At 38.7% G+C, this 14,713-nt stretch overlaps 2 protein-coding genes and 1 pseudogene across 3 annotated transcripts in view; all 3 read right to left on the bottom strand.

Moving 5' to 3' along the window:
* The window catches only part of WWTR1 (WW domain containing transcription regulator 1), a 233,902-nt gene that overhangs the window by 215,852 nt on the left and 3,337 nt on the right, over positions 1 to 14,713 (bottom strand). The gene's annotated exons all lie outside the window — the stretch shown is intronic.
* Positions 1 to 14,713, bottom strand: part of COMMD2 (COMM domain containing 2) — a 60,331-nt gene that overhangs the window by 31,490 nt on the left and 14,128 nt on the right. The window contains exon 6 of one of the 2 annotated variants that reach the window (XM_012437094.3): positions 7,262 to 7,503. The exons of the other annotated variant lie outside the window; for it this stretch is intronic. The gene's annotated coding sequence lies outside the window, so the exon portion shown is untranslated. Of the gene's footprint in view, positions 1 to 7,261; positions 7,504 to 14,713 lie in introns of those variants that run through there. 2 annotated transcript variants of the gene reach the window in all.
* LOC105706589 (large ribosomal subunit protein eL27-like) lies at positions 7,028 to 7,482 on the bottom strand (annotated as a pseudogene).

Here is a 14,713-nt window from a genome sequence, read left to right on the forward strand (position 1 = left end):
ATGTGAATTAATATTAGGGTTCACATAATATTGATTTGACTAAATTAAGAGGCCCTCTTTTTAATATTCCTAACCTGAATAATTTTTATACCCTCCACCCTACCCCCTAGACTCTTTTTTTTTTTAAAGGCAGTTTTTAATCCTTTCCAGTGGTTTGAGAATTTGATGAAAGCCATGGATCATAACCCTAGAAAAAAAAGTGCACACACCATTTTATATGTGATTTCAGGAGGTTCATGGACAGCTTGAAACCTTCTAAAGACCCTATGTTAAGAACCCCTACTCTAAAAGGTAGATTCTCCTTTTTCCTAAGCCATACCTGGTTTTTGTAGCCATGGTTCTCTTCCACATATACATAGAAATGTAATACTGGGAGAGCATCCAGTCCCATCACTTTTTTGTTGTTCTATTGAGGCAACCAGACATAAAGGGCAATTTTATTTGTTTTTGTTTTTTTCATGAGGGCATTTTGAATTAATTGTCCAATTAGTTTCAATTCCACATGAAGGAAACATGCCTGCCTGTTCCAAATCCTGGAGAATAAGCAACAGAATTAGAGGTATCACCAACATTTTCATACTAACCTCATGCTACCTCTGAATATTTTTCTGCCCCTTTGAAGTGAATTAATGCTAACTCCAAAATATTCCAAAAACCTGCTCTAAAAATATCTGCTTCAGCACATTTTCTTCTCTCTCCTCCCTTCTCTTTTCTCACACAGCATTGGATTTACATGAAAAGCAAAAAGGAAAAGTACTAAGGGAGTCAAAAGACAAACTGGAATGAATTGGACAACTAATACAAAACACCTTTTAACAAGTATATTTTAAACTATACAGGTGTTCATGATTCCTTGGCAGGATTCAATGTATGTTTTGTTCTGCTATTTGCTCATTCATGGAAAATCTCTGGGATGAACCCATCAACTAGCATAGAAGGTTGGTTGAGTACTCTCGCACTGTTCCCTGAAACATTCTCCCCAGTTCTTCTAATGCTGAACCTTAGCTCTGGATGTACATCACAATCACCTATGAAGTTTTTCAAATTGAGAAAAGAGATGGGCTCAAGTGAGCCCATTTCAGCTTTCCTTACTTTGGGGCCAGGCTTCTGAATGTGCAAGCCAGGGATGAGAACCCTGCTCTAATGCTATATGTAAGAAATTAATATTGTTAGTAATGGTGGAGGCCTGGGAGAATACTAAAATTATTTCATAGCTTATAGCTCAACAAGAAAGCTATATTTAGTCTTTAAACAAAACAGGAAAATTTCAGAAGGAAAATTTGGAAGAAACTTGACATGTAAACCACTCTGGGGTGATTTTTTTTTTTTTTTTTTTTTTTTTTGAGACAGAGTCTCATCTGTTGTCTCGGCTGGAGTGCAGTGGCATGATCTCGGCTCACTGTAACCTTCGCCTCCCAGGTTCAAGCAATTCTCCTGCCTCAGCCTCCTGAGTAGCTGGGATTACAGGCGTGCACCACCACGACCAGCTAATTTTTGCATTTTTAAAGTACAGGTGGGGTTTCACCACGTTGGTCAGGCTGGTTTCGAACTCCTGACCTCGTGATCTGCCCACCTTGGCCTCCCAAAGTGCTGGGATTACAGGTATGAGCCACTGCTCCGGGCCTGAGCTAATATTTTTAAAATGCTATTTTTCTCTACCATTTAATTCCTAATGTGGCAAAAACTTTTTAGCTCAGTTGGGATATGCTGACACATTATATGTAAACACATTTGTATCTTATTTATTTGTATTATATAAATAATAAATGCAGTTTTTTTAATGTATAGAAAAGTACAAAGTAAAGAGTAAAAATCTTGACCACCTTCCCTGGCCCCATCTCAGATGAAACCCTATTAGGAATTTCTTATGTATTCCTCCAGAAATTGGCTTTTCACATCAAACATATATATAATGTTAATATTTATTTATTACATTTATTTATTAGCTCAGGATTCAAAGGGGCTTGGAGATTATTATGAAGGTACATTTCTTTTATTTCATCCTACCTATGGTGCAACAAGAAATCTAGATTTTTACTAGGTTCTCCTTGCAAATAACTTCAGGACACCTTGGGAACATTTGACTTTCCCACAGGATCATGATGGTTAGCTCTCAGGGGCACGCCTCTGAGTAAATAACCTCATGTAACCTCAGGACTAGCCGGCTTCTCAGCATATCAGAAGGTTCAGGCCAGATCCTGGACCCTCTCCGCCTAACTCCCATGGCAAGGTCCAGTTCTCCTGGTGGTACTTGAGCCTGTTTTTCTTTTCTTTTCTTTTGAGATGAAGTTTCACTCTTGCTGCCTAGGCTGTAGTGCAATGGCGCATCTCTGCTCACTGCAACCTCTGCCTCCTGGGTTCAAGTGATTCTCCTGCCTCAGCCTCCTGAGTAGCTGGGATTACAGGCATGCACCACAATGCCTGGCTAATTTATTGTATTTTTAATAAAGATGTAGTTTCTCCATGTTGATCAGGCTAGTCTTGAACTCCCAACCTCAGGTGATCCGCCTGTCTTGGCCTCCCAAAGTGCTGGTATTACAGGTATAAGCCACTGCGCCCAGACTGAGCCTGTTTTTTTTAACTGGAATCTGGACTCCTGAATTCTCCCAGGTCATGAGAAAAGAGTATGTTTTAATTCAATCAAAGTCTGTCTACTTCCAAATGACAATGGGAATGTCCACTCCTTTCAGGGGATGACTTTACTTTGTCATTCAGGAAAGTGTGATTTGACCCAATAGGAAGTCAGGATTCAGGGCATTTTGCACAGTGTGGGTTCTTCAGGTTTTTTTGTTTGTTTTTTGTTTTTGAGATGGAGTCTTGCTCTGTCGCCCAGTCTGGAGTGCAGTGGTGCGATCTTGGCTCAATGAAACCTCCATCTTCCAAGTTCAAGCAATCCTCCTGCTTCAGCCTCCCTAGTAGAAAAACGATTACTTTGATGTAACAGTATTTGCATGCCATGGCATGCACCTCTGGGTTCTCCAGTTTTAGAATAAGGGTCTCCTTATTCTGTGGTAGTAAGGGTCTTCCATGGCCCAGTATGTGTCACATCCAGCCAAATCCAGGCCAGCTCTCTAAAGTTTAAGGTAATAATCTGGCCTGCACACCTTTTCTGGGGTCTTCAGACTTGCTCTTATTCTCCTATGAACAATCCCCTTAATTAACACCAAGTATCACATGCACTCAAGAACAAGTCAAATTGTACTGGGACAGTGCAGCCTAACCACAAGGAAACTGTAATCTGAAGAAATGCAAGTCTTCTACCACAGTGACCATTTTCATATTACTAGCCAGAATAAGATTGCTCTTCAACTAAACAATCTCCATCTCAGAAATGATGCCTGAGATTTGACTCATAATTACATAAAAGTGGGGCACTGAGCAAAGTGGGTGGGGATTTTGAGGCAACAATATTTGACACTAGTCGATTATCATTGAAACTAAGTGATGTGCACATGAGGGTTCATTATACTATTCTATCTACTTTGTATAAGTCTGAGATACTCTATAGTTAAAAACAAAACAACAACATATCTGCAAAGGCTTTACTCTTTGGCCAGACACAGTGGCTCATGCCTATAATCCCAGTGCTTTGGAAGGCCAAGGCAGGGGGATTACTTGAAATCAGGAGTTCAAGACCAGCCTGGGCAGCATAGCAAGCCCTCATTGCTACAAAATATTAAACAATTAGCCAGGCATGGTGGCACATGCCTGTAGTCATAGCTTCTCGGGAGGCTGTGGTGGGAGGATCACTTGAGCCCACAAGTTCGAGGCTACAGTGAGCTGTGATCATGCCACTGGCAACAAAATAAAAAATTAAAAAATAAAAAGGCCATCTAAAAAAATAAAATAAAAAGGCTTTATCCTTGATGTTTGCATCACTACAAAATTCATCTTTGTGGTTTTGTGGAATAATAGAACTTGCAGGCCTATGGGTGAATTTAGTCTCTACTCTTGTAATAAGCTTCTTTCCTTCTTCCACACATAACAGATTTTTAGGGCCAATATTTACTCAAAGTTTGCATTCTAGCTACTGAGTTCTTCCTCACAAGCACTCGCTTCAGGGGTACTTCTCATAATCAACCCTAGGATTACAGCAACCTAAAGGTTTCTCCTTTCAATATTTCTACAGATGTGTGCCATCTTGCATTTCCAGATGTAAAAGAAATTCTACCTATGCTATTTTATGACTCTTTTTTAAAAAAAATGATTATACTAGTAGAATTGGAGGAAAAGGAGTCTGGTGAGGGTGGTTTGGAGAATGACCAGCTGGTCACCAGGACGGGATAGCACCTCTGGTCCTAGTGAGATTTATGGAAGGGGCTTTGTTCTGGAATGTGGTACTCAGCTTTATTAACTCAGAAACTTAAATATTAGCACACATAGACATAATGGGACTCTAAGGGCTGATGAATGCCAATTAATTAACTTGCAATGGAAACATAACTATAAGCAAGCTCCAAATCCAAGTTTGCTGGTTAGCACATTTTCTGTATATGGGAAACTTAAGAAGCCAAATTATAACCAGAAGGGTATTTGGTGACAGCAAGTTCTAGAACAGTTTTCAATTAGGGAGGATTGCCATTATCTGGGGGACAGGCAGAGGAAAGAATGCAGAGCAGTGGTGTGATCTTGGTTTACTGCAACCTCCACCTCCCAGGTTCAAGTGATTCTCCTGCCTCAGCCTCCTCAGTAGCTGGGATTTCAGGCACATGCCACCATGCCCAGCCAATTTCTGTATTTTTAGTAGAGACAGGGTTTCACCATGTTGTTCAGGCTAGTCTTTAACTCCCGACCTCATGATCTGCCCTCCTCAGCCTCCTGAAGTGCTTGGATTACAGGTGTGAGCCACTGCAGCCAGCCTGGAAGCATTTAGGGGGGAGTGTGTGTGTGTGTGTGTATGGGAGGTATTTTCTTTTAGCATATATGATTAGAAAAGGCAATATCCAATATTATAATTCAACAATATTTGGGGGGGGAATTTAAAACTCTACTGGATTCATAACAAAATTGTAAAAAATAAACCTCAACAAAATGTTCCTGGTGGTGATTCAGCTGGGGGTAAGGGGCAGGGTGAGTATCTACAAATCAGACTCTTTCTGGAGAATCTAAGATTTTTCATTTTTCAAAATGAGGCAAGAAAACATTGTTTACTGAGGCACTGAACAAAAGCCATACATGAGGCAACTTAAGTTTGCAGGATCCAAGACAATTTTCTGTTCTCATGTTCTCACAAAAGCGTTATGATTAATATAATCACATTTAGTTTTTTAGTACTCATTAACTGTGGGAATTGATGTAGAAATCTGGGTTACTTATAAAGTATGTACTTTATAGTACTGTACTACGTACACAATACTACTATAAAGTAGTGCTACAGTTTTGTGACCAAATTCTGCAGCCAGCTGAAACCACTGTGTGGGTAAACCAGACATTGATGGTCTCAGCATGGATTTTTCTCACTTCTTTCTTTCTAAGATCCCATTTTCATTTGGGGATTGCTGTGTCTCCTGGGAAGAGGACTCCACACCTATTCTATTATATTCCAACCCCTTAAACACAGCAATTAGTTCGTAGCCTAAACGAGTCCAACCAAAGTGAATCTGAAAGACTTTTCTAATAATGTTAATGACAAAGATAGGCTCATTTTCCAGGTACCTTTAGTAGCCATCTGTGGCCATGAGAAGACTCTAAATTAGTAGAAAGCCAACAAAGACAGGAAAGATACTGGGGCACTGGGATCATCTCTAGGCTACTGGATCGTGTTTACCAGAACCAACACTACTTCTGGACTTGACAGTTATTGGTACCAACAAACTCTTTTTTAATTGTTCCAGCCATTTTTAGTTGTAATTGAAAGCACTAGTGGGTGGATCAGGGTTCTGCTGAATCTGGACTGTTTGATTTTCTTGTTCTTCGGCCAGCTTGAGTATCAGTCAGTGAAGCAAGTCAGAGAAGTGGCTGTAGTAAAACTGTCATGTTCTTAACTTTTGCTGCACATCAGAATCATGTGGAGAGCTTTAACAGATACCAGGCCAATTAAACCAGAATCTATAAGGTTGGTATTCAGGAATCAGAATTTTTAAAAATTCTCAAGTAATTCCAGTGACTGGCCTTGGCTGAGAACCACTGGTCTAAGGATCTTGTTCTGTCCATTCAGTGGGATCTGCAGACACCATGTCCTAAATATGTCTTTACATTAAAGAAAAAAAAAAAGGCTGACATGTAATTTGTGAGGTTAATGCAAAACATACTTGTGTGACAGAAAAGCAAAATGCATGCAAATTTTGTACTCTACTCCATATTATAATCCTTTCTCTCTCACTCCCTTTCACCCTTCAACATTTAATAGGAACTTACCATGTACCAGACATAGTAACAGATCCAGAATACAGAGGAAAACAAGAAAAGCAGTTGTTATAGTTCACAAAAAATAGAAAGTTAACCTAGTAATTACAGCAAAACCTATGATAAGGCAGCATAAAGCACTATGTGCACAGAGCAGGGATTCCTAACCTCCTCGAGCAAAGAAAATTTAAGCTAAAACTGAAAGAATGCAAGGGTTAACTTGGTAGATGACAGAGGAGGGTCCAGACAGAAGCTTTGAATTCAATGTCATAGAAGTGAGGGAACTAAATCAACTGAAGAGTTTTCAGCATTCAAATAATATGATTTCTATGTTTGGAATACAATTCTGACTTAGGGCAAGGAATGGGAATGCACTGTGGAGTATGGGGGGTTTGATAAGAGGAAATCAGGGAGACCAGTTAACTGCAGGCAGACACACTAGCTCTTACAAGAGATAATAGTGGACCAATGAGCATGGGGGAAATGAAGAGAAGTGAACTAATTCAAGATATTATTTAGGAAGGTAGAATTGATAGAACTTGGGAATTGACCAGCTGTGGTAAGAAGTCAGAGAGAAGCAAAGAGTAACACACGTCTCTGGTTTGAGTGAGTGTTTGAATGGTGATGCCATTTCATGAATAAAAAACACTGGAAGACGAGCAAGTTTGTAAGAGAAGATGAATTTTGTTTGTTTTTTTATTTTTATTTTTTAATGACCAAAACAAAGCATCTAAAACTGCAGCTTCTGGAAGAACCACTTGTTCTTGCCTATTTTTTTATCTCTCTTCAAACTTGACCTTGGCCTCTTGTCGGGTCTTGCATTTAAGAGCAGGATCTCTGAAGACATCCTTATAGATGACAGTTTTGTCCAAGGGGATATCCACAGAGTACCTTGTGGGCATTAGGTGATTGTAGTTATAAACTTTCACAAGACTTGATCTTTGACCTCTTGGCGATCTTCTCCTTGCCCATGGCAGCTATCACTTTGCAGGGTTAGTGGTCAATTCCAGCCACCAGAGTGCGGCTACAGGGGCGATCTGAGGTGCCATCATCAATGTTCATGATGACAGCTTTGCGTCCAGAGTAGCATCCAGCCAGGACAAGCACCACCTTCCCAGGTTTCATGAACTTGCCCATGTTGGCAGCAATCACTTGGGCCTATAGCAAAAAGGAAAGAAGGACACTTCTGCCGAATTTTGTTTATTTTGAGTATGAAGTACCTGTTGGACATTTAAGTCAGATATGTAGTAGGTACATCTGTCTCAAACTCAGGAGACCAATATGGGACAAACATCTATAGTTGATAGTTATCAGCAAACCGATGTTAATTAAAGCCTAGGGAATAAGCCAAACTACCTAGCATAAATGTGTGGAGAGAAATGGCTTAGGATGAAGCTCTGGGGAACACTTATAACTAAGAGGAGCATAGAGGAGAGTCCTGCAAAGAATAATAATACAGTGCTAGAGTTGTAGGATGCAAAATAGCAGAGTGACAAAAAAGAACATAGTAGGGCAGGGGAGAATACTAGAGGAAAAAAAAAGAAAATAAGAAAACAAAGGATGGAGATGGGTACATTAAAATGAGGATTGAAAAGTATGCACTGGATTTAGCAACATGGAAGTTCCTGAAAATGTTACCAAGATTGGTTTGGAAAGGCAGGTGAATTTTTTCAAGGAGTTACTGAATTAGAGAATAGGGAAGGTGTATGGTAACTGAACAGGGATGTGAATCAAAGGACATTGAGATAAAATAGACTTAAAAATACTTACTTTTTAACATAAGAAATCAGGAAGATGAATAAGGAAAAGTCACAAAAGTGTCAGAAAAGAATGGGATCCAGAAATGTAAGGAATGGCTTTTCTACTGGAATGGGAGAGGAAAAGGACTATTAGGGCAGGGAACAGGGAGAATTGTAAACTTGGTGACCAAAAGAGGGGAGAATTCCTGTCTGGTCACCTCTGTTTGTTCTGTGAAGGAAGGAGTCATCTACCAAGAATGAGAAGGGGTGCTGGGTGGACTGGAGGTTTAAGGCAAGTGGAGAAGTTTTGAAATAGTTGTTGAAAATGGGAGACAGCTGACTAGGGAAACAGAAAGACAGCCAGTGTTAAGGGTTTAATTGAGATTGATGACAATGAATGTATAAACTTGATAATCTCTGTGGTTTTGCTTATGTTCTCCTGTAGAGCTCAGCAGCCCATGCACAGAGTATATAGCATGTACTATTCACTCATCACTCTTATTTATTCACTTGTTCATTAATTTAACTACTCTGTGCCAGGTACTATTCTAGGCACTGTATCATTCGATGATTATTTAATGTTTTATCTTCTTGCTTTTTCTTTGAGACAAGGTCTCATTCTGTCACCCAGGCTGAAGTGCAGTGGCGCAATCACTGCTCACTGCAGCCTCAATCTCCTGGGCTCAAGTGATCCTCCCACCTCAGCCTCTCAAGTAGTTGGGACTACAGGCACATGCCACCACATCTGGCTAATTTTTGACTTTTTGTAGAGATGGGGTCTCGCTATGATGCCCAGGCTGGTCTCCAACTCCTGGCCTCAAGCAATCCTCCTGCCTCGGCCTCCCAAAGCAATGGGATTACAGATTTGAGCCCTCATGTCCAGCTGTTTTTTAATCTTATTTCTACAAGCAGACTGTAATATATTAATACTGAAAGAATTGTAGTGAAACCACCAGATTATTGAGTTTTCCAGAGATAAGAATTTATAGATATGATAGAGAAGGTACAGAAAGCAAATAGGACCACTGCATTAAAGAAAAATGGTCATTAATGTTGTATATTTTGAATCTTGTCTCCCTAATCAAACCGTGAGATCTTAACTATGTTTGTTGCAGCCAATATATATGTTTATCCTAAAAAAATAACTTTTAGATACATGACAATTTGTGGAGCTATTTTACAAAAATTCCATTTGTGTAATAATGTAAGGAATTTTATAAAATTAATGTAATTGTATCATTACACTCGATAGCATTTAGGGTTAGACCCTAATACCATAACCTAAGCAGAGAATGAATTTATTAGAAATGCATTAGGTACTCTGCAGAATCAAGGGACAGACCTAAGACCTGGTCCATAAAGGACAAGAATAGGAGTAGATCCATGAGGCTGTGTAACAGGCCATCAAACACCTGGTCAGGCCACTAAAACGAATTTGTGTCAACCATTCTCTTTAAGTCCAAGGATTTCAGAGTTCCAGGAGAGATTTATAGCCTCAGTATGGATAGCAGAGAGCACGGCCCCATGTTTGACAGTCCCACTAAACTATAGCCAACTAAGAAGAGAATATTCCACACATGTAAACTGGGGTGTAATCAAAACAGCAAAATGATCAGTTAAAAAAAGCATCTTCTCGATGTCCCTAGTGAAAACTAATGGGTCTCTCTCTTATAAATGCAGAGGTCCTTATTTATTGTAGCTCTTCATCTGCCTAACGCACTCTGAACTGATGATGTTTATGTACCTTTCCATTTCCTCCAATAGTTTATGAGCCTTGGAAGTCAGTGGCTGAAGCAGCTGCATCATCTGGGAAGCAGTGTCCTAAAGATCTCCCGATGTGGATATTTAAAAATTAGTTTAGAATATTCTGAGGCATGGACTTACGGAACAGCAAATGCCCTTTTCTCCATTCTACTATAGACAAATTTTTAATGGTTTTTACCTTTCTAATTTGAAAAACACTAGATGACTATAGGAAGACTTAGTTGCTTTCCTATCTTTTCTAAATCTGCCAAATGCCCACAGAACATCTCTCATTTTAGTTGGAAATCTTTTAAGTTAAAATTAAAAAGATACACAGTTTTCCCCTGGTATCCACAGGGGATTGGTTCCAGGACTCCTGAAGATACCAAAATCTGTGGATGTTTAAGTCCCTTACATAAAATGGTGTAGTACAGAAAGTTCTCAACTTTCAATTGTTCAACTTGCGATTTTTTGACTTTAGGATGGTGATACATACATTTAATATGGTCTTTATGAGGGGACCACATCCGGATAAACCCATCATAAATAGAAAAATATTGAAAAGATGGGCCAGGCATAGTGGCACACATCTGTAATCCCAGCACTTTGGGAGGCTGAGGTGGGTGGATCACCTGAGGTCAGGAGTTTGAGACTAGCCTGGCCAACATGGAGAAACCCCATCTCTATTAAAGATACAAAAAATCAGCCGGGTGTGGTGGTGCATGCCTGTAATCCCAGCTACTCGGGAGGCAGAGACAGGACAATCACTTGAATCAGGGAGGCGGAGGTTGCAGTGAACCGAGATCGTGCCATCGCACTCCAGCCTGGCCAACGGAGCAAGACTTCTTCTCAAAAAAGAAAAAAAAAAGCAAGCAAGAAAAATAAAATTTCTAAAGGTAAGCCCATCATAAGTCAAGGAGCACTGTGTTTGGACATAACCTATGCACATCCTTCCCTATACTTGAAGTCATCTCTAGACTACTTGTAATACCTAATGTAAATGATATGTAAATAGTGGTTATACTATATTTTAAAGTGTTTGTATTATTTTTATTGTTATAGTTTTATATTTCTGAATACCTTTGATCTGTGGTTGGTTGAATACATGTATGTGAAACTGAGATATGGAGACTGACTGTAAATCTAATTTTCTTTACAGCTGATTTTAGCTAAATCTCTTCAAGAATTCATCTAACTTCATAGCTGGTATAATTTTTGAATAAGGCTAAAAACAAAACACAATCCACTGGAAAACAACTCTTCTAATAACTGGTTAAGAAGAGGTTGCTCTCAGACGCTTCCAACTTGTATATGGGAAGATAATTCTATTTTTTTTTTTGAGATGGAGTTTCACTGTTGTTGCCCAGGCTGGAGTGCAATGGCGTGATCTCAGCTCATAGGAACCGCCGCCTCCTGGGTTCAAGCGATTCTCCTGCCTCAGCTTCCCGATTAGCTGGGATTACAAGTGCCTGCCGCCACACCCTGCTAATTTTTTGTATTTTTAGTAGAGTCAGGGTTTCACCATGTTGGCCAGGCTGGTCTCGAACTTCTTGCCTCAAGTGATCTGTCTGTCTGCCTTGGCCTCCCAAAGTGCTGGGATTACAAGCCTGAGCCACCACACTGGGAAGATAATTATAAAAAACCATAATTATAGAAAATATATTACTAAATCTGTTAGAAGTTCTTTTATGAACACAAAATAAATTGCAACATATTATAATGACAGTAAGACCAAGAAAAAGCTTGTTTAAAACACTGTGAAAAGGAGTATCCACAGAATGGAATCTTATTCAGTCATAAAGGATATGAAATACGGACACATGCTACAACATGGATGAACCTTGAAAACATCATGCTAAGTGAAAGATGCCAGACACAAAAGAGCATATGTTATATAATTCCACTTATATGAAACATCCAGAATAGGCAAATCCACTGAAAGTAGATTAGTGGTTGCTAGGAGAAAGGAAAATGAAGAGTGACTGCTAATAATTACAGGTTTCTTTTGGGTATGATGAAAATGTTCTGTAATCAGAGAGTGCTAATGCTTACACAACTTTGTGAACATCCTAAAAGCCACTGAATTGTACATTTTGAAAGGGTAAATTTTATGTGAATTATATCTCAATAAAAAATAATTTCTTAAAAGAAAGGGAGGAGGCTTAATGAGAGGTTTGGAATGAAAATAAATTGTTTTAAGGGCCTAAGACAGGCACGGAATTTAGTATTTATCTCTTGGCAAAAACAAAGAGTGGATGAAACAACTATAGAAAAGAATACCCAGTAATTACATTCTTGAAAGACTAAACATGGGGGAAAAAAAGGTTTTAATTACATTGCTCATTCCAGGAGATAAATAATTTTTGCCTTTTTGAAAAGTACATGGGGAATTGCTCATTTTCCCCCGGGATACTAAAAAAAAAACTGCCTGCAGCTTTTCTTAAGCTCTTCTTTTAGTCTGTGAATTGTGCCAAGTATCAGCTGCAAATCAAGCCATTTTATTATGGTGCAGCACTTAAACTCACTTGAGCATTGTAAGAATTTTTTATTTATTTGGAATGAAAGAATACGGTTTTCAGACCATGCCAGGAAATCATATCCTAACCATCTATACTTGCTCCAATGAAACTCAGACTTCCCTGGATTTTCTTTTCCTCATTCTCTGAATTTTAATCTGTGTGTTTTTAGTCTTTGAGTTAACTGAGAACCCTTTTCGTTCTGTGAACTAAGCACATTCCTAAAAAACCACAGGCATCCACTTCTCACTGGACTTATGACAATCACAACATTGGCATGCAGGTAAAAAAGAACTTGATTTGCTTTTCCCATCACACCTCTGATTACCTCAGGGGACCCCACTTCAATGGAAAAAGAGTAAGGATAATTTCAGTCAAAGTATTCTTCAGTATTCTATAATGATTTAACCTTTCTTCTGCACACTTCTACAGCTGTAGCCATTGAATCATGTTAGATTTCTGCCTTCCAGAAGAAGGTAGAGTTACAAGGAAAAGCAATTCTAGCAGACGCCAGACTAGAGGAACTTCCCTTCTTCAGAATAACTCCCTCAGGAGATTCCTTTCTGCAGCCTAATGAGCTTATAGATTAAACTGTTTTAGAGGATGGACTGGCATAAGACAATTCTAAATTCTGAGATTAGAACTTTAGCCTTTGTTCAACACACAATATGGATCACTCTAAGCACTTACTATTTAACAAAACTGAATCTGTACCATGTAAAAAAGCCAGAAAAGGTTTCAAAATGTGTTTTGTTATCAATATAATGCCATGCATAAGTGGATAGTCTGTAGCTCAGTGTTAACAGAGCAGAGTAAAACAATTTAAAAAGTTAAAAGGCCTCATATGGTTGGTGAGAAAAGGCAAAAATCTTTTTTTGTGTTATTTCCCTTTTTGGTTGCTGGGCAGACTCTTCTGCAACAGATATGATAACTGCAAGAGAAGAAAATGAAAAGTGTAGTCTTTGCAACTAAAAAATGTCAACTTATGCTCAAGTACAATAAAAGAGCACAGTCTCTCACTCTGGTGGTCATATAGTTAGTAAAATTTCTAATGATAACACAATTTTCACTATAATTATAAAAAGGAGTTCAATCATATTAAAAAGTTGCTTGGGTTTAGAATGGCAACAACTCAAGTAAAAGCCAAGTTTTAGAGTACATTAACATAGATATTTGTATTATTGATATTCTCTTTTACTTTCAGCCCATTAAGGATATAAAATTACTATTATTTTTATTGTTTTTTGAGACAGAGTCTCACTCTTTCGGCCATGCTGGAGTGCAGTGGTGGGATCTTGGCTCACTGAAACCTTCACCTCCTGGGTTCAAGCGATTCTCCTGCCTCAGCCTCCTGAGTAGCTGGCACTATAGGTGTATGCTACCACGCCTCGCTAATTTTTGTACTTTAGTAGAGACAGGGTTTCACCATATTGGCCAGGCTGGTCTCAAAGTCCTGACCTCATGATCCACCAGCCTTGGCCTTCCAAAGTGCCAGGATTACAGGCATTAGCCACTGTGCCCGGCTTAAAATTGTTTTTTCTATGTTTCCCCATTACAGTATGTCAAAACTTATGGACTCAAGGCTGTTGTGCATACTTAAGTTATAGTTTAAGTTCCTGGGTAGAGAGGAGCTATAAAAATCTAGAACAAATAGCCATTACTACTCAGTGATCAAATCATTAACTATACACTTTAGTGCCATAAAGTATTTTTCTCATCTTTATAGAATGTTTTGAAAGCTGAAAAATAATGGGCTTTTTCAGCTTTTATAATTCAGACATTACTTTCAAAATGTATAACGCTCACTGAACTAACCACATTAATGGTGGAATTACATTCATTTGTTCTAAGTATTTAAGTTTGAACATAACAGTCATGATGGTTTTAAAAGTGAACATATTTAAGTTAGAGGCAATGTAGTATCATAACATTTCCACCAAAATATTTTCTACTGTTGGTGGAAGAAAGATGTGAGAGTAATCTATGATTATGGAAACTCTAGAAAGGTAAGAAGAGATTTAATCAAATTCATATAAGTACAGAGAAGACTGACTAAATTATACCAGGAGGACTTTAATATAGCAGAACTTCCCGACCATAAGGGAGGTGAAAAGTACTATGTTTTCATTTGAGATGAAAAATAACACAGACAATTCTCCATTTAGATGTAGTATTACCTAGAAAAGGAGAAATGGCTTGGATAAGATTCCCATGTTTCCTTCACTAACATGTAGAAAAAAAAAGACAGAAAAAGGAAACTAGATCTAGAGCACTCTCTATGTAAAACCCTCAGCCTGTTTACTCGAGTCCTTTGGGGACTCAGTAGTTTTGAACAGCTGAGCTTTCTGGTAAACTATGTGTTTATCATTC

Source organism: Aotus nancymaae, unplaced genomic scaffold (assembly GCF_030222135.1).
Source record: "Aotus nancymaae isolate 86718 unplaced genomic scaffold, 86718_ANA_hifiasm-v0.15.2.pri h1tg000019l, whole genome shotgun sequence".
NCBI classification, from domain to species: Eukaryota; Metazoa; Chordata; class Mammalia; order Primates; family Aotidae; genus Aotus; species Aotus nancymaae.